At 55.3% G+C, this 14,456-nt stretch overlaps 1 long non-coding RNA gene across 4 annotated transcripts in view; it reads right to left on the bottom strand.

Moving 5' to 3' along the window:
- Positions 1-14,456, bottom strand: part of LOC134562618 (uncharacterized) — a 132,015-nt gene that overhangs the window by 32,471 nt on the left and 85,088 nt on the right. For all 4 annotated transcript variants that reach the window (XR_010083218.1, XR_010083219.1, XR_010083217.1 and 1 more), the window contains one exon: positions 13,696-13,875. This is a non-coding gene — a long non-coding RNA (uncharacterized LOC134562618). The remainder of the gene's footprint in view (positions 1-13,695; positions 13,876-14,456) is intronic.

Raw genomic sequence — 14,456 nt, 5'->3', positions numbered from 1 at the left:
CTTAAGGCAGTCCCAAGAGAGCAGGGCACAACCCACAGCCTCCTTCCCCCCTCCCAGCCATCAGGGTGCCCAAACCCCTCCCTGCCCTGGTGCTGGGCAGGCAGGAAGGATAATTTATTTGGTGGCTGTATCATTACCTGGAGGTGACTCCAAATGCCATTATCTTTGTTTAGCACAAGCAGGGAGCAGTTAGTGCTCTCTGGGTAATCTATCTTAGGATCAAAAAGCAATGGAGACACAGCAAAGCTCTTCTCAAGCCTTAATCTCTCAGCACCATCATTTCCCAGCCGAGGAGGGGCAGGGACCCGGGTGCCAATGCCTTTTGTGATGGGTTTGGATGATTGATCTTTCCAAACTGCTTTCTGCCCTCCTTGCCATGCAGACACGGAGAGGTGCAGCGTTTATAGATCATCCCTGTGGGCAATTAGTCACAGCAGAGGAGCCCCCTCCTGCTTTCCAGCAAGGGGAACACACCCAGGGCACCAGGATCTGCAGGTCTGGGTGCCAGGTACAAGCAAGAAAGGGCAAATTGTAGGGTGGGAGGCAGGCACTGACTGTTTATTTGTATAAAACTCCTGATTGTCTGCCCCAGGTCTGGAGCTGAACCTCGGGAGGGCACGGGCTCCCAGGCATCTCCAGCAGCCACTGCTCTCACTTGATTTATTTTACATTGCACTGCAGGAAATAGAGAAATATTATCTCTGTTTAGCAGAGCCAGCAGAGAGGCAGAGCCCAGCCAAGGTCACGGAGCCAGTCTGAGGCACAGGGGGGCTGAGCCCGGGTCCCTGTGCCCACCTGGGCAGGCTGAGCTCAGGGAGATGGGCTGGGACAGCTCCTGGCAGCCCCTTGGAGAACGACACTAAAGAACAGCAAATAGCAACTGAAATATTTTCATCTGGGGCCCTGTTATAAGACGTGGCAAGACTAAGGACCGAGTGGCTCCTAATTTGCTCCTGACTCTCTTAATCAAATCGAGCTTTCAGCCCTAATCCTGAGCCAGGCCTTTCAGAAAGGATTGCAGGGAGATTATTCATCAGGAGGAGCAGGAGCTCCGAGCACTCCTCAGCACCTCTTCTCCTGCCAGAAGAAGGAGGTGAGCGGTTCTGCAGCCTGGCTCCTCCCCAGCCCTGCCAGCCCCCCTGTCACTTGTCACTGGGGTGTTTGGGGGGCTCAGGGCCTGCCTGTGTGGGCTGGATGCTGATGGGGCACACAGACCCCCTCTCTGCCCTGGCACGGTGCACTGGCAGGCACAGCCCGGCTGGGGGAGAGGGGCAAACACAGCCCAGGCTGGGTCTAACAGGGTCCCCAGGACCCTGCTGGGCTCTGTGGGACACAGGCCACCCACACTGAGGTTCCTCAGCTCTGTCCCTGCTCCTCCCCACCCTGGGGTCCGTATCCCGAGGTAAAAGCCAGAGTGAGAATTCTCTCCCACGATTACAGCACGCACTGGGGTGCAGTTGCACCTACTGATGATTTATGTGCCAAACACCCTCTCCTCCAGCCACAGGAACGGGAGGATTTTCAGGTGAAATTGTCAGATCAAGGAGAGTTTACAGAGCCCCTTTAAACAAATTTTTACAATAATAATTTCTCCGTGCAGTGCCTGCCATAAAAGCCAACAGATGAGCTGGCCAGGGAGCGAGCCCGGGCCGTAAATCCCGGCGGGCTGGGCTGCCCCTGCTCCGTGCTGCTGCTTTGTGGTGTCATCCCAGCCCCGCTGAGTTACAGCCCCGCGGGCCGCGGCGCCCATCCATTATCCCAGATGTAAACAGGTATTCAAATAGCAGCTCCAGAGCCTTCTCCCCGGCACTCAATCACTCGCGCAGCCTGACCCCGGCCCTGCCAAGGTCACAGCGCTGATTGCTGCTGCTCTGGCACCCTGCCAGCCCCACGCAGGCTGACTGTCCCCCAAATTAACGCTGATGCTCTGTGCAGAATAATTCAGCACAGCCTGCTCTGATCCCAGCCCGAGCCTGGCTCCATCCCGTGGCTGGGGCTGCTCAGGGCTGCTCAGGGACATCCTCCAGACCTGCTCTGGGCTCTGGAGGGGGCCCTGGGGCCACCCCAAACCTCATCCTGCCCCTGATCCCCAGCCCGTGAGCAAATGCCAAATCACAGCCCTGGCTCCCGCCTCTGCCCCTGCCAGAGGGAGACTTGTCCTGCAGCGCCCACCCGGCATTTTGGGGGTGACTTTCCCCTCCCACCCGCACCCAGGGGAGGTGCTGGGAGCCCTGGGTGCCCCCGCCCCGCTGGGGATCACAGGGGTGCAGCCCCCAGCCCGCAGCTCACCTGGCAGGGCAGCCCAGGCACAGCCAGGCCCCGCCCTGTGCTGAGCCCACGTCAATGAGATTTGAAGGTGCTCAGCAAAACCTTTTAAAGGATCCTTGAAGTGGAATCAATAACCAGTTCATCATCCTCCCTGCTTCTCCTTACCCCATGATGCCTTTTCTAAAAAGCAGCTGCGAAATTCCTCAGTCACTGCCCAACTAGCAGGCAGTAAATCTGCAGAATATAAAGATGATTTTCATTTCCATTGGGTTACTCTATTTTTCTCTCTAAATATTTCAGGGGAGCTCGATTCATGGCTTCTCCTTTGGCGTTAAAAGAAAATAATAATAATTTTTTATTTAAAAGGCAGAGAGCGAGGCCCCGAGCGCTGGGGGCCCTGCATTGTGTTTCAAATGGTTCCCAGCTTCATTACTAGCTCTAAGCAAGTTCTGTATACATCACCTGCTTTAATTCAGCAATATCATCAGTGTCAATGGGCATCCAGTGGCTGCTGGCTATTGGTCATCTGGAGCTGACACAAACTCAATAAATACTCCATAACCCCTGACAGCCGCCAGCAGATTAGCCCGGAATGAGCGATGGCCCCACCAACACCTGCTGAACCAAATCACCGCCGTGAGTGATGGGCCCGTACCCAGCCCTGACCACAAGTGAGATCAGGGGAAGAATGATTTTATACTCCAAGAAAAGAATTAGAGGTGGTGGCTGGAGTGATTGGAAAAACCTTCCCGAGGTTTCTCACTCCTTCCTGCCCCGCTGGCACGTGCAGGCTGACCACGGGCTCCCAGAACAGCAGCAATTTTTATTATTCTGTACATTATTGATGTCACCACCAGCGACTTCATTTCATGTCCAAGAGCATTATTGCTCTAAATCATCATTTTAAGCTGTTTGGTGAGACCTTAACCACTGCTTAAAAATCAGCACTTATTTAAAGGTAACATTGTGCAAATGGAGCTTCAGGTGCAGCACAGGAACCTCCAGAGCTGATCCCAGAGACCAACTGGAGCTCAAACCACAGCACTGCACAGGGTCTTGGAAAATCAGAGGAGCTGAAACTGTGGTATCCATTGATTCCTGAATTCCTACTTGCCCTGGGAAGTAGAATCATGGAATCACAGAATGGTTTGGGTTGGGAGGGACTCAGCCCATTCCCCTCCCTCCCAAGGACAGGGACACCCTCCACCAGCCCAGGCTGCTCCAAGCCCTGCCCAGCCTGGCCTGGAAGTGACCTGCAACCTGATTTTTAAAGTCTTTGGCTCCCAAGAAAACCACAGGGAACACCAATACATCGAATAAACCACAGGTACCCCAATACACTGAATAAAGCACAGGGAACACCAATACACCAAATAAACAGAGCTAAACCAGAATGATGGGGCCACATCCAGCTCTGAGCACGGAGCTCTTTCACTGCCTCATTTCCCCATATGTTGGTCAAGAACTGCTCTCTGCTCAGGGCCCTTTTTGATCTTTTCCTCCACGAGGCTTTTTTGGCTCGACTCTGTGCCCGTGTCCCCTCGGGAGCGCTCCTGCAGCAGCAGAACCAATCTGGCCCAGGAGCTGGCCCGGCTGCTCTGAGCCCCACGCAGCCCTGGGCCCCCAGCCCCGCACCCGGAGCTCCACAGCCCTCCAGGGCTGCTCCTCGGGCTCCATTTCCCAGCGCCTGGCACTGGTCCCTCGCTGGGACGTGTCTGTGTGGCGGGGCTGGGATGGAGGTGACAGCCCCGCGTGTTTGATCGCGCTCCTCTCTGTCTGCTCAGGAGCTGTCAGCGACTTCACTACCCCGAGTAGCTGTCACTCCACTTTTGGCTCTAGGATCCTGTTTTGATTCCAGCCCTTATCGAGTTTATCTAGAATCCTTCTGCTCATTTAAAAGAAAAAAAATAAAAAAGCCACCCAAAAAAATATCTCTGATTGAAAGTGCTTTTGGAGTTAGTCTGAGTCGGCTCCCGGAGCGCCCTGCGTGGGTTTGATGCACTCCAGCCTAATTGATGTCCCTGGGTTTGAAGAGCTGTCTGGATGAGGGGCCCGCCAAAGTCTTTCAGAGTAATGTGATTTGCTGGAGAGCCCTGGTGTAGGTTTGCAGAAACACTGCTGCTCCTGCTGCCAGCTTAAATCAGATACCAGCCTGACCTCGGCAAGCAGTGTCTTCTCCTATAAATTTTGGCATCACAGTGAGTTACATCATTCGAGCTGCATTATGTGCTGTTACAGACAAGAAGTCACGCAAGTTAATGTGGCAGCTGCCTGGGATTTAAAGGCAAATGCACGAGGCTGGAAAATCCAACCCCACCTTTGGCCTGGCACCTGTGGCAGCTCTGCCCATGGCGAGGGCAGCTCTGCTCCCTCGGGCAGGGATCTGCTTCCTCCAGGCACAAGCCCCAGATTCACTGCTGGGAGCCTTTTCCTCCCGCTCTGCCTTTGACAAGAAGATGAGCAGGAGTCCCTCATCCCCACGGGCAGGGTTTGCTGCTGGAGCCCTGCAGGGGTGGCAGGGGGTGAGGCAGGGAGGCCCCAGGGCTCACCTGAGTGGCCCCAGGCAGCCCAGGGCCCTGCAGGGCTCAGCTGCCCCAAGCACCAGCCCTGCACCTTCTCAGGCTCCTTCTCACCAGGGCTCCTCAAATTCCCAGCCACGAGCCCTCGGCCCTCATGGGGCTGCCCATCCTGTCCTCCTGCCTCACCAGGCTCCAGCTCCCACGGGAGCAAAGAGATTTTCCAGCATTCCCAGGGCTCCCATGTCCCTCACCACATCCCAGTGCCCCCCAGCCCCTTTCCTGCCGTGACAGAGTGGCAGCAGAGCAATCACAGCCACAAACGGGCACTTCTGCCACCCCTGCTGCACAGAAGCCCTCCCCAATTAACCAATTCTCATTTGATTTGCTCTCTCAGGACTGCAGCTCACGGAGTGCCACGATGGATGTACCAGTGCCAGTGCCGGGTCCAGCCCAAATTCCATCCCTGGAATTTCGAATCCTTCCCTGTCCTTCTGTCCCTGTTTCCCAAATCCAGCACTCCCAGTGCCCCTGCATCTCAGGGTGGTGCTGCAAGCACAGACAATTCACAGGTGTCCCTGAAGCAGCAGAGCCTGGGCAAGCTGGGGGCTGCTTATTTTGGATAGATCCTTTTTTGTTTGTTTGAAGGGGGCTGGAAGAGGCATCATGCAAGTTTTCCATTTATCTTGCACAGCAGTAAAATATTTCACATATGCATGATAAAAGTTTTTGAGCAATTTTCCTTCATTTTAGGCTATGTTGAATCCTTCTGCCCAACTTTCAGGCTGTGTTAAATTATTGATTTCATTATATTTTATACTAGCTGCTGTCCATCATAATAGAGGGGAAAAGAAACATTTTGGGTTTTTGTTTCTGAGTACCACAGGATGTGGAGACACAGACACATCTGTGTGCAAACCACGAATTTTCCAGAGAAGAAAATCTGTTTTGTGTTCTGGTTTGGATCTCACTGGTGGTACAAACACCACTGTGTGTTCAGAGGTTTCTGTCTCCTTTTGCCAGGAAACTCCAAAATCTCAGAGACACCTTGGGATGGGGGCAGAGATGATGGGTGGGGAGGAAACAGCCCATAATATTATGGAGCACCTGATGAAAAGCTGCAAATGGATCATTGCATTGTCTCTCTACCCCACTCTGCCTTGAGAGACTTTTTCACTGTAATTGTAATTGATGTTTTCCTTCGCCCTTGTAAAATGGTTTAGTGGTTTGGAAATGATTTAAAGAGGGATAAATATGCAAAACCCTCCCAGGTTTGTGTGAGGCTGCAGCTTGGACCATGAGCCCCGGCAGTGACTGATGCCCGTGTCCCCTTGTCAGGCAAGATGTGACACCCTCGGGAGGTGTCTGACCCCTCCGAGTGGCCAGGCTGGATTCTGAGCTGGCCTGGGTCACCTTTGGCCCGGGGCTGCTGAAGTGTCCCCAGGACAGGGCTGGGCGCTCTCTGTGCCCTGGGGACAGGAGTGGCCGGGGTGTCCCTGGGGTTTGTCAGCGCCGGGGGCAGCTGAGGCAGGGCTGGCAGTGCCCACAGCCACCCCGGGGTCACCTGCAGCTGCTGGTGCCACCCGAGGCTGGGTCAGAAATACCCGGGGTTTGCTGCCTGCCCATGGTGCCACAGGCTCAGCAGAGAGGCCTGGAGAGAGCTCCTGGGTGGCAGCGGGGTGGGGCTGGCTGAGAGCCCCTGGAAACCAGGATGTTAACGAAGCTGAGTGAGTAATAAACTGGAATTAATTGTACAATTAGCCCCTAGAACCTCAGATAGGTGTATCTGCTATTTTAAATCTAAATAAACACCTACATTAACACTACCCCTACCAGTTGTTATTTTGTGGCATAGCCAAGGCCCAAGTAATTTACCAAAAATAATGAGCGTGGCTCAGTGAAGACCAACAAGGCTGTGAGACAGCTCAGTGGGGTTGCAGTCACGAAGGGATGAGTTCCAGCCATCCTGGGGGTCGGTGCTGGGTGGGACCAGGAGAGGAAGGGGCTCTGGAGCTCAGGTTGGCACCTGGGCACAGCCAGGCTGGCACCTGAGCACACCCAGCCCCTCTCCAGAGCCCCCTCCTCCCCGCAGAACCACCGCCAGCCCCGAGCTGCTGTTGTTGTTATTATTATCACTATTCTTTTAAAAAGTTCCCTCTGCAGACTGCTGTGCCTGTGACATTCCCTTCAAGCCGCAATAACCAACCTGTCACAGCCTACAAACGCCGACAATGCCGCGCCGTGTGGGGCTGACTTAATAAACCTCATTTACATTCATTCTGATTCGCTCAGGCATTGAAAAACATTTCACAGGGAAAAAGAAATAAGCAGGAACCTCTCCAAGCTGACATGATGTTTGCTGATATGATACGAACGGACTTAATAGCAGCACGTATGAGAACATGCATTCCTTACAATATTTGCAAATGGGCTTCTTTTTATTTATTTGTGATTTTTTTCCCTTTCTCTTCCCTTTGTGCTGCTGCCACTTGTGCTGTGGAAGCAGTGCCATGACCACAGCTCTGTGCCACGGGCACCCCCAGGCCTGCTGTCCCTGTGCCAGAGTGGGGTGGGTGAGGCACAGAATCAGGAATGGTTTGGGTTGGGAGGGCCTGTAAGGATCAGGTTGTTCCAGTCCCCTGCTCCTCCATGTGCTGGGTTGGTTCTTGCTGCAGATTTTTATTTTACTCCACAATCTAAGCCTCTACTCCCCAGATTTCCTCCCTGCAGTCTGAGCTGCTCTTCCCAAACTGGGCCAGCCCAAGGCTCCCAGCAGTGCAGGGTCCCACCCTGGGGCGAGCCCAGCCTGGGCAGGGGGCACTGCCAGGGCAGGGCTGGCCAGTCCTGGGTGAAATCCTCCACTCAGCTCCAAGCCAGGGTGGGAATCTCCCCAGAGTCGCCGTTTCCATGCTCTGTCCATCCCTCCTGTCCCTCCCAGTGTGCAGCACACCCCAGTGCCCCGTGTCACTGGGAGCTGCACTGGAGCCTGCACAGGGCTGGAGGGACCTCAGCTGGGCTGAAAGTTTAATTTACCTCAAAGAGTGATAAACACACGAGACCTGGTGGTTCTGTTATTTCTGCTGAGCTTTTTCCTGCTGACATTGGTTTAAAATAAGTTCTCTTGATTTACATCTGTCTAAGATCAGAAGGGAACAGAAGGAGTTTCGGCAGAACAGGATTCTGCAGATGAACACACGGGGCTCGTTTGCTTTCTCTTATCTGATTTGCATCACTTGGAGAGAGAGTTTAATTTCAGGCACTGGCCCTGAGCAATTGAGAACAGGAAAAAAATAAAACTCCCAAGCCCTGAAACAGTCTCACAATGCAGCGAGCTGGGGAGGAGTGAGGAGCTGGGAAACCTTTGGGGGAAGGGGAAACCAGGCCACAGAAAGAGAAACAACAGCGAGGAGAGCGTGTGGGGAAAAGGATATTTCACCATGGGTGCATTCCAATGGCACTTCAGGGAAAACTCAGAGCCTGCTCAGCCACGGCACAGTCTGAACCCGCATGACGTGACATCAGCCCTGGTATGACGTAATCTGTGACATCAGCTGTGACATCACATCAGCTGTGACGTGACCTAATCTGTGACATCACATCAACCCTGGTACGATGTCATCTGTGACATGACATCATCTGTGACATGACATCACCCATGACATCACCCATGACATAACCTGTGACATCACCCATGACATCACCTGTGACATCACCCCCCAGCTGCTCTGAGGAGCCGGAGCTCCTCGGTCTGGCTGAGCTGAGCTCCCAGCTCTGCTCGTGGCCCTCTGCTGCAGCATTCCTTGCAGGGAGCCGTGACTTTTGCCCTGATGTCACCAATGATGCCCCCAGACCCCCCCTCCCTGTCCCTGCTGTCCCCTGCTCTGTCCCTGCCCCTCTCCTGGCTCCCAGAGCCCGTTCCTCACCCAGGGAGGAGCTGCTGCCCACAGAGAGGGATGGGAACTGCAGCTCGGAGCCCTGGGGACCTGTGTGTGACCTCTGTGTCCTGCAGGCACCTGAGCAGCTCTGCCCAGGAGTGTCACCGTCCCGGGGTCCCTGTCCCTGCAGGTGCAGAGCCCCCCGTGCCCCCAGGGCAGGACATTCCCAGGAACCCTCCTGGCACAGCCCACCCCTCACCCAGGCCAGGAGCTGAGGGGAAAAAAATGAAAGAATATTGAACTTCTAATGCACTGTAATTACCAAATGATCCTATCTCAGAAGCAATGGGGCCCTGTGGGATTTATTGCTGTATTAACAGTGGTTTTCCATTGCATTACTTAATGAATAATGTCTAGGCTAATAGCACACACACAAGAAAAAAAGAAGGAAAAAAAGGGGAGAGAACACAACTCCAGTGTAATTATTATTTCTTCTAATGCAGCCACTTCTTGCATAAATACCCATCTCTCTTTATTGGGCTGTTGTTTAAAAAATGTTCCCTATTAAATTGCCATTGGTGCAAGGCATATATTATGGTTATAATTTTTCCTTTTGCTTTCCAGAGGTGTTTTCCCAGTCCCCAGTGCTCTCCCACACCCACTGACCACTCAGCCCCATCCATCCCCCGGTGCCACCCTCGGCTCTGCTCCCCGGGCCCTGCCAGGATCTCAGCTGTGCAAACAGCCCAGCCTCTGTTTATTTTGGTAGCCTCGCAAAATATTTATGGAGAGTTATTCGAGCAGAAAGGCTGAATGGAGATCATTGCAATGTGTCAAATTAAAGAGTGCTTAACGCTGCCTAATCTCCTGGTAATTGCTGTTGTGGCAGCGATGGCATCGGGGCTGGGTAAGGGAGCTAATGACAGGGAAAGGGCTGCTCCTGGCACGGCCAGCTCCCACAGGCCGGGCCTTTCACCTGCATTTTCATCTATTTTTTCACCTATTTATTGATCAAAGGACCCCTCCCTGTTCCAGCACATCCCCACTGACAAGCAGGAGTCGCCTGCCCGGGGCAGTGCCCCAAATCCAGGTGCCCTCAGGGGGGCAGCCCCTGCCCCACAGAGCTCATCACCCCTCAAAGCATCCCAGACAAGGAGGATTTGTTATCTCCATTGCAGAGCAGGGGAATTAAAGCATCCAGAGACCGCCAGACCCAGAAAACAATAATAAAAACAACAATAAAAAATGCCACTTGCAACTGCTGGTGTTCATCTGCCCTTTGCAGAGTTGGTGCTGCAGTAATCACCGGCGCTGTGCCTGACTGACCCCGGGTTTACTGGGGGATTTTTGTACCTCTGACCACTGAGAGCCAAAACCAATCCCTGTGGGACAGGTGGGACCTCCACCTTCAGGGTTTGCCTCGGTTTTGTCCTTGATGAGGTCAGCAGTGAGAGGAGAAGGGGAAGGGAGGCACGGCCTGGTCCAGGAGAAGGACTGGGAAGGACAGAGTGGCTGCCGGACACATCTCCCAGTGAACACTGATTTGGCTCCCTAAGAACTCTCTCTTCCCTCTCTGCTCAATAATAATCCTGCTTTTGGAACAGCAAACCCATCGCCCTGGCAACCAGCTGTGATGTCAGAGGAAATTGGCTCCGACATCCTCGGGGGAAGGAGCAGGAGTCAATAACCCCGGAGCAAGGCAGATCCATATCCCGACACCCGGGATATCCATGTCCATATCCATGTCCAGCAGCTCTGGGAGGAGCTCTCCGAGCCCTGCCACAGCCCCAGGCCCAGCCTGGGCACTGTTCCTGGGCACAGCAATGTGAGTCGGCGTTTCCCAGCCCTGGCACAGCCCGGGGATGGAGACACAGCCCAGGCAGACCCCGACTGTCCCGGGGCTCCCCAGGGCTGCCCTGCGTGGGGCAGGACGGGGCAGCAGCCCCGGCTGGGGTGGGAGCGGGGGATGCAGGGGGGCTCTCCAAGGGGAGGGGGCTGAACCGGTCTGTTCCAGTTACGGAGCGCAGCCAGCGAGAGGTTCATCATTAACTGTCAAACAGCGGTTTTAATCAGCCCTGCTCCTCGGTGGAAGATAGATTTAATATCAAGGCACATTTTCAGAGCCATTAGTTTAATTATGACAGGTGTCTGCAAACTGGATGGCTCCGCTTTCAGCTCTGAATGACAGCGCTTAATTCCACGGGCCCACAGGGGCCATGAGGGTACTTTACAAAAATGAGCTTCCATTAAAGCATAAGTGTTTCTTTCTTTCTTCCTCCTTTTTTTTTTTTTTTTTTTTTTTTTACACGTATATAAATATATATTTCTCTCCTTTTGTTCTCCCTTCTCTGCTAAGAAAATGAGAGCTGATCAGAAAATTGCCCTTTAGTGGAAGCCAAAATAATTTTCCTTGCCCATTAGGACAGGTATTACAGGTTGGGAAGGCTGTGCCCTGTGCTCTCTGGCCAGGCAGAAGCACCTCAATTTGCTGCTTAACCTTTCCATTATCCATCTCCCTCTCCAGTGTTTTCCCAGTAAATAGGTAAATAACCAATAACAGCAAATCATGGAAGGTTTGGGTGCCTGTTAAATGCTGTTTACCCCGAGCAGAGACTGAGGCAGGTTACCCTGAGCCCCTCCAGGTGTGCTGCTGGGAGGTCACCTGTGTCCAGCTCACATCCACCTGCTTTAGTCCCCAAAAAGCCTTCCCCTCACTCTTGTTCCCCAAAAACGGAGAGGTTTTCCGTGGCCATCCTTGGGGCAGGCAGGGAGAAACCCACTGGGACTTCTGCAACTTTGGGGAAGTTGGGATTAACTCCGATAGCGCCACAGCTCCAGCGCTCCCCGGAGCCTTCAGCCCGGCCCGGGCGGCTCCTGCTGAATGCCCCTCATTCCCTGCTGGAATTCGGCTCCGCTTTCCCCGGGGCGCAGGGAGGCCCCTGCCTTTGTCCCATCAGCTCCGCCGGGATGCGGCCCTGGGCAGCGGGTGGGGGATGCGGGGATGGAGGGGAGCAGGAGGGACCCGTCCCCTGCACCATCGGCAGCCCCGCATCCCGCGCCTCTTCCGCATCCTGCAGCTCTTCCAGCCCCGCATCCCGCGGCTCTCCCGCATCCCCGGGGCTCTCCCAGCCCCGCATCCCGGGGCTCTCCCAGCCCCGCATCCCGCGGCTCTCCCGGTCCCGCATCCTGCAGCTCTTCCAGCCCCGCATCCCGCGGCTCTCCCGCATCCCCGGGGCTCTCCCAGCCCCGCATCCCGCGGCTTTCCCGGTCCTGCATCCCGCGGCTCTCCCGCATCCCGCAGCTCTTCCAGCCCCGCGCTCTCCCGGCCGCACAGTGACCTCTGCTGCAGAGCACAGCAGCTGCCAGCCCGGCTCGCACAGCCGCCAGCCTCGGGCAGCTCCGGAGATGTTTCCCCGCACCCCGAGGCCCTGCCCGTGACCCCTCGCCCGCTCTCAGCTCCCGCAGGGGCAGATCCACCCCGCAGCAGCTCTCCAGTTCCTGAGCAGAGGGCAGAAAGGGGACGGGAAGGTGCCGCGGTGATGCTCAGACTGCCCGGGACACGCTGCCCGCAGGTTCTCAGCAAGGGACGCGTTTCTCCAGCCCTCCCAAGCCAAAATTCCCCCAGACCGGGTCCCCTCCGGGCCCCCCAGCCCTGCCCTGCTGCTCTGCCACCCCTTGTGCCAGCTCCGTCCCCGGGCAGCCCCGCACAGCCCCGAGCACTCCCGGGCAGCCCTGCACAGCCCTGCACAGCCCCAGACCCTCCTGGGCAGCCCCGCACAGCCCCAAATGCCCCCGGGCAGTTCTGCGCACCGGGCTGGCACCGGCGGCCCGGGATGGCCCCGGGGCTCCGGGCACAGCTCGGCACCGCCGCCCCCGCTCGCTGCAGCCCGGAGCCCTCCAGGCTCTCCCCCAAAGGTCAAAAGGAAATATCGCTTCTACTTTTCCCCGAGCCTGATGTTGAACATTGAAGTCTCCAGCCAGCCCCAGACGCTGTTATTTCTTGCTCCTAACTCGCAGGGTCCCTCGTTATCTCCACATGGCCGTGACCTTTCTGTCAAGCGTTTAGGAGCTGATGGAGGAGAGTTCAGACGTGCCAAAGCCATTCCGTTTGTGAGACAAAACACACCAGCCTCAAAGGCTGGCAGGGAAATCCCTGCTCACCCAGCCCTTCCAGAGCCCTTCCAGAGCCCTTCCAGGACCCTTCCAGCCCCTGCCGCAGGGGTGAAAATCCCCCCAGTGGAAAACGGCAGAGCCCTGATTTCTCAGCAGCCAGCAAAGACTCCTGGAGCCCTGCCCTGAGCATGGAGGGGATGGGATCTGCTCCTCCATGGACTTGTTCCAGTGCTGATGGCGAGCTCAGAAATGCAAGACTGGTCTGGAGAGGCTCCGGCACCCACAGCTTAGAGGGGCTCTTAGGCTGGGTTTGGGCTCTCGCTGGGGCCTGGGGGTGCTGGAGGGTCCTGGGGTCACAGCAGTGATGGGAGGGAGCCCCAGCAGCCCCTGAGCACCCTGAGCTCCCTCACTCCAGACACACGAAAATCTCCTCAGCCTCTCCCCTGTAGCCCCACACCTGGGCCCTGGGCACCTTTGCTGCTCTCAGGTCAAAATAAAACCGTCAGAGGCAACAAACAGGCAGAACCAAGCGAGAAAAATGCCCCAAGGCTTTGAGCAAACAGCTCCCCACACTGCTGCTGCTGGAGCAGCTCACTGCTCCAGGTGAACACAGATCCTCAGAGCTGACTCAGGCCCTCAGCGCCGGGGCTGCTCCTTTCCCAGCCCCAGGTCACCTGCAATCCACACCCAATTGTGGGGAGCCAGCACTAAAAACAGCAAGCCTGGGATTTCATACACATTTGCTGGGTTTTTTCCTGCTTTCTGCTCTGACCTTGATATTTCTGTGGTCCCAGGCAGACGCAGCAAATGGCAAAGCAGCAGCACTTTGCTCCCATGCAAAGCTGCTGCATCACAGAAGAGGCAGTGGATTTTTATGCCTGGTGGTAAATACACAACCCACAATCCCAAGTAAAAAGCGTTACCTGTGGCAAACAGGCTCCTGTGCAGCACGGGGACACATTCCCTTGGAGAAACTGGCAGGAATTTTCTTAAGGTCAAGCTCTGACTCCAGGAGGGACAATAGGATATTTTCCAGGCTGCCAAGCAGTCACCTTGGAGCTGCTCAGAGCAGTGGGAGCCTGCTCACTTGTCTTTCACTGGGTCTAAAACAGAAAATAAACAAGGAAAATGAGAAAAAGGGCACATGAACAGAGCTGCAGCGCTCAGCCCTGCACGAAGCAGTGACAATACCCAGGTCAGAGTTCCTGCCTCAGCCTGATGTCACCCCCCTGACAAGGGCAGGATGTGGCACCCGGGCCATGGTGATGCTGGCTGCTCCCAGCCCCTGCTGTGCTGGAGGTTACCCAGTCCCACCCACCAGGAGATCTCAGGTATAAACCTGCCCCTACCTTGCTCCCCAGGAGGAAAAGCTCATTTTGAGGCCCTGGCTCCTCTCTCCATGCCCTCCCTCAGCCCTGGGCTCAGGGCACTTGTGGTGCTTTTATTAAATCCTGTTCCTCTGTGGGGCATTCATGTGATGCCCCTCTAAGCCAAGCCTGGGGTGCCTCAAGAGGAGAGACAGAAGATGTTTCCTCAGCATTTATTGATATCAAAATATAGATTTGTATTGCTGAGGCCCTGGCTGTCGGGCTGTGAACAGAAAATCACTTTTGATGCAATAAAACCTTGCAGCCTGCTCAGCTCTGCTACAGCAGCCCCTGCCCAGCATTCGTCACCAGTCCCA

Source organism: Prinia subflava, chromosome 29 (assembly GCF_021018805.1).
Source record: "Prinia subflava isolate CZ2003 ecotype Zambia chromosome 29, Cam_Psub_1.2, whole genome shotgun sequence".
In the NCBI taxonomy this organism is placed as follows: domain Eukaryota; kingdom Metazoa; phylum Chordata; class Aves; order Passeriformes; family Cisticolidae; genus Prinia; species Prinia subflava.
The sequence above is the reverse complement of the archived record's forward strand: the minus strand, read 5'-3'. Positions and strand labels throughout refer to the sequence as shown.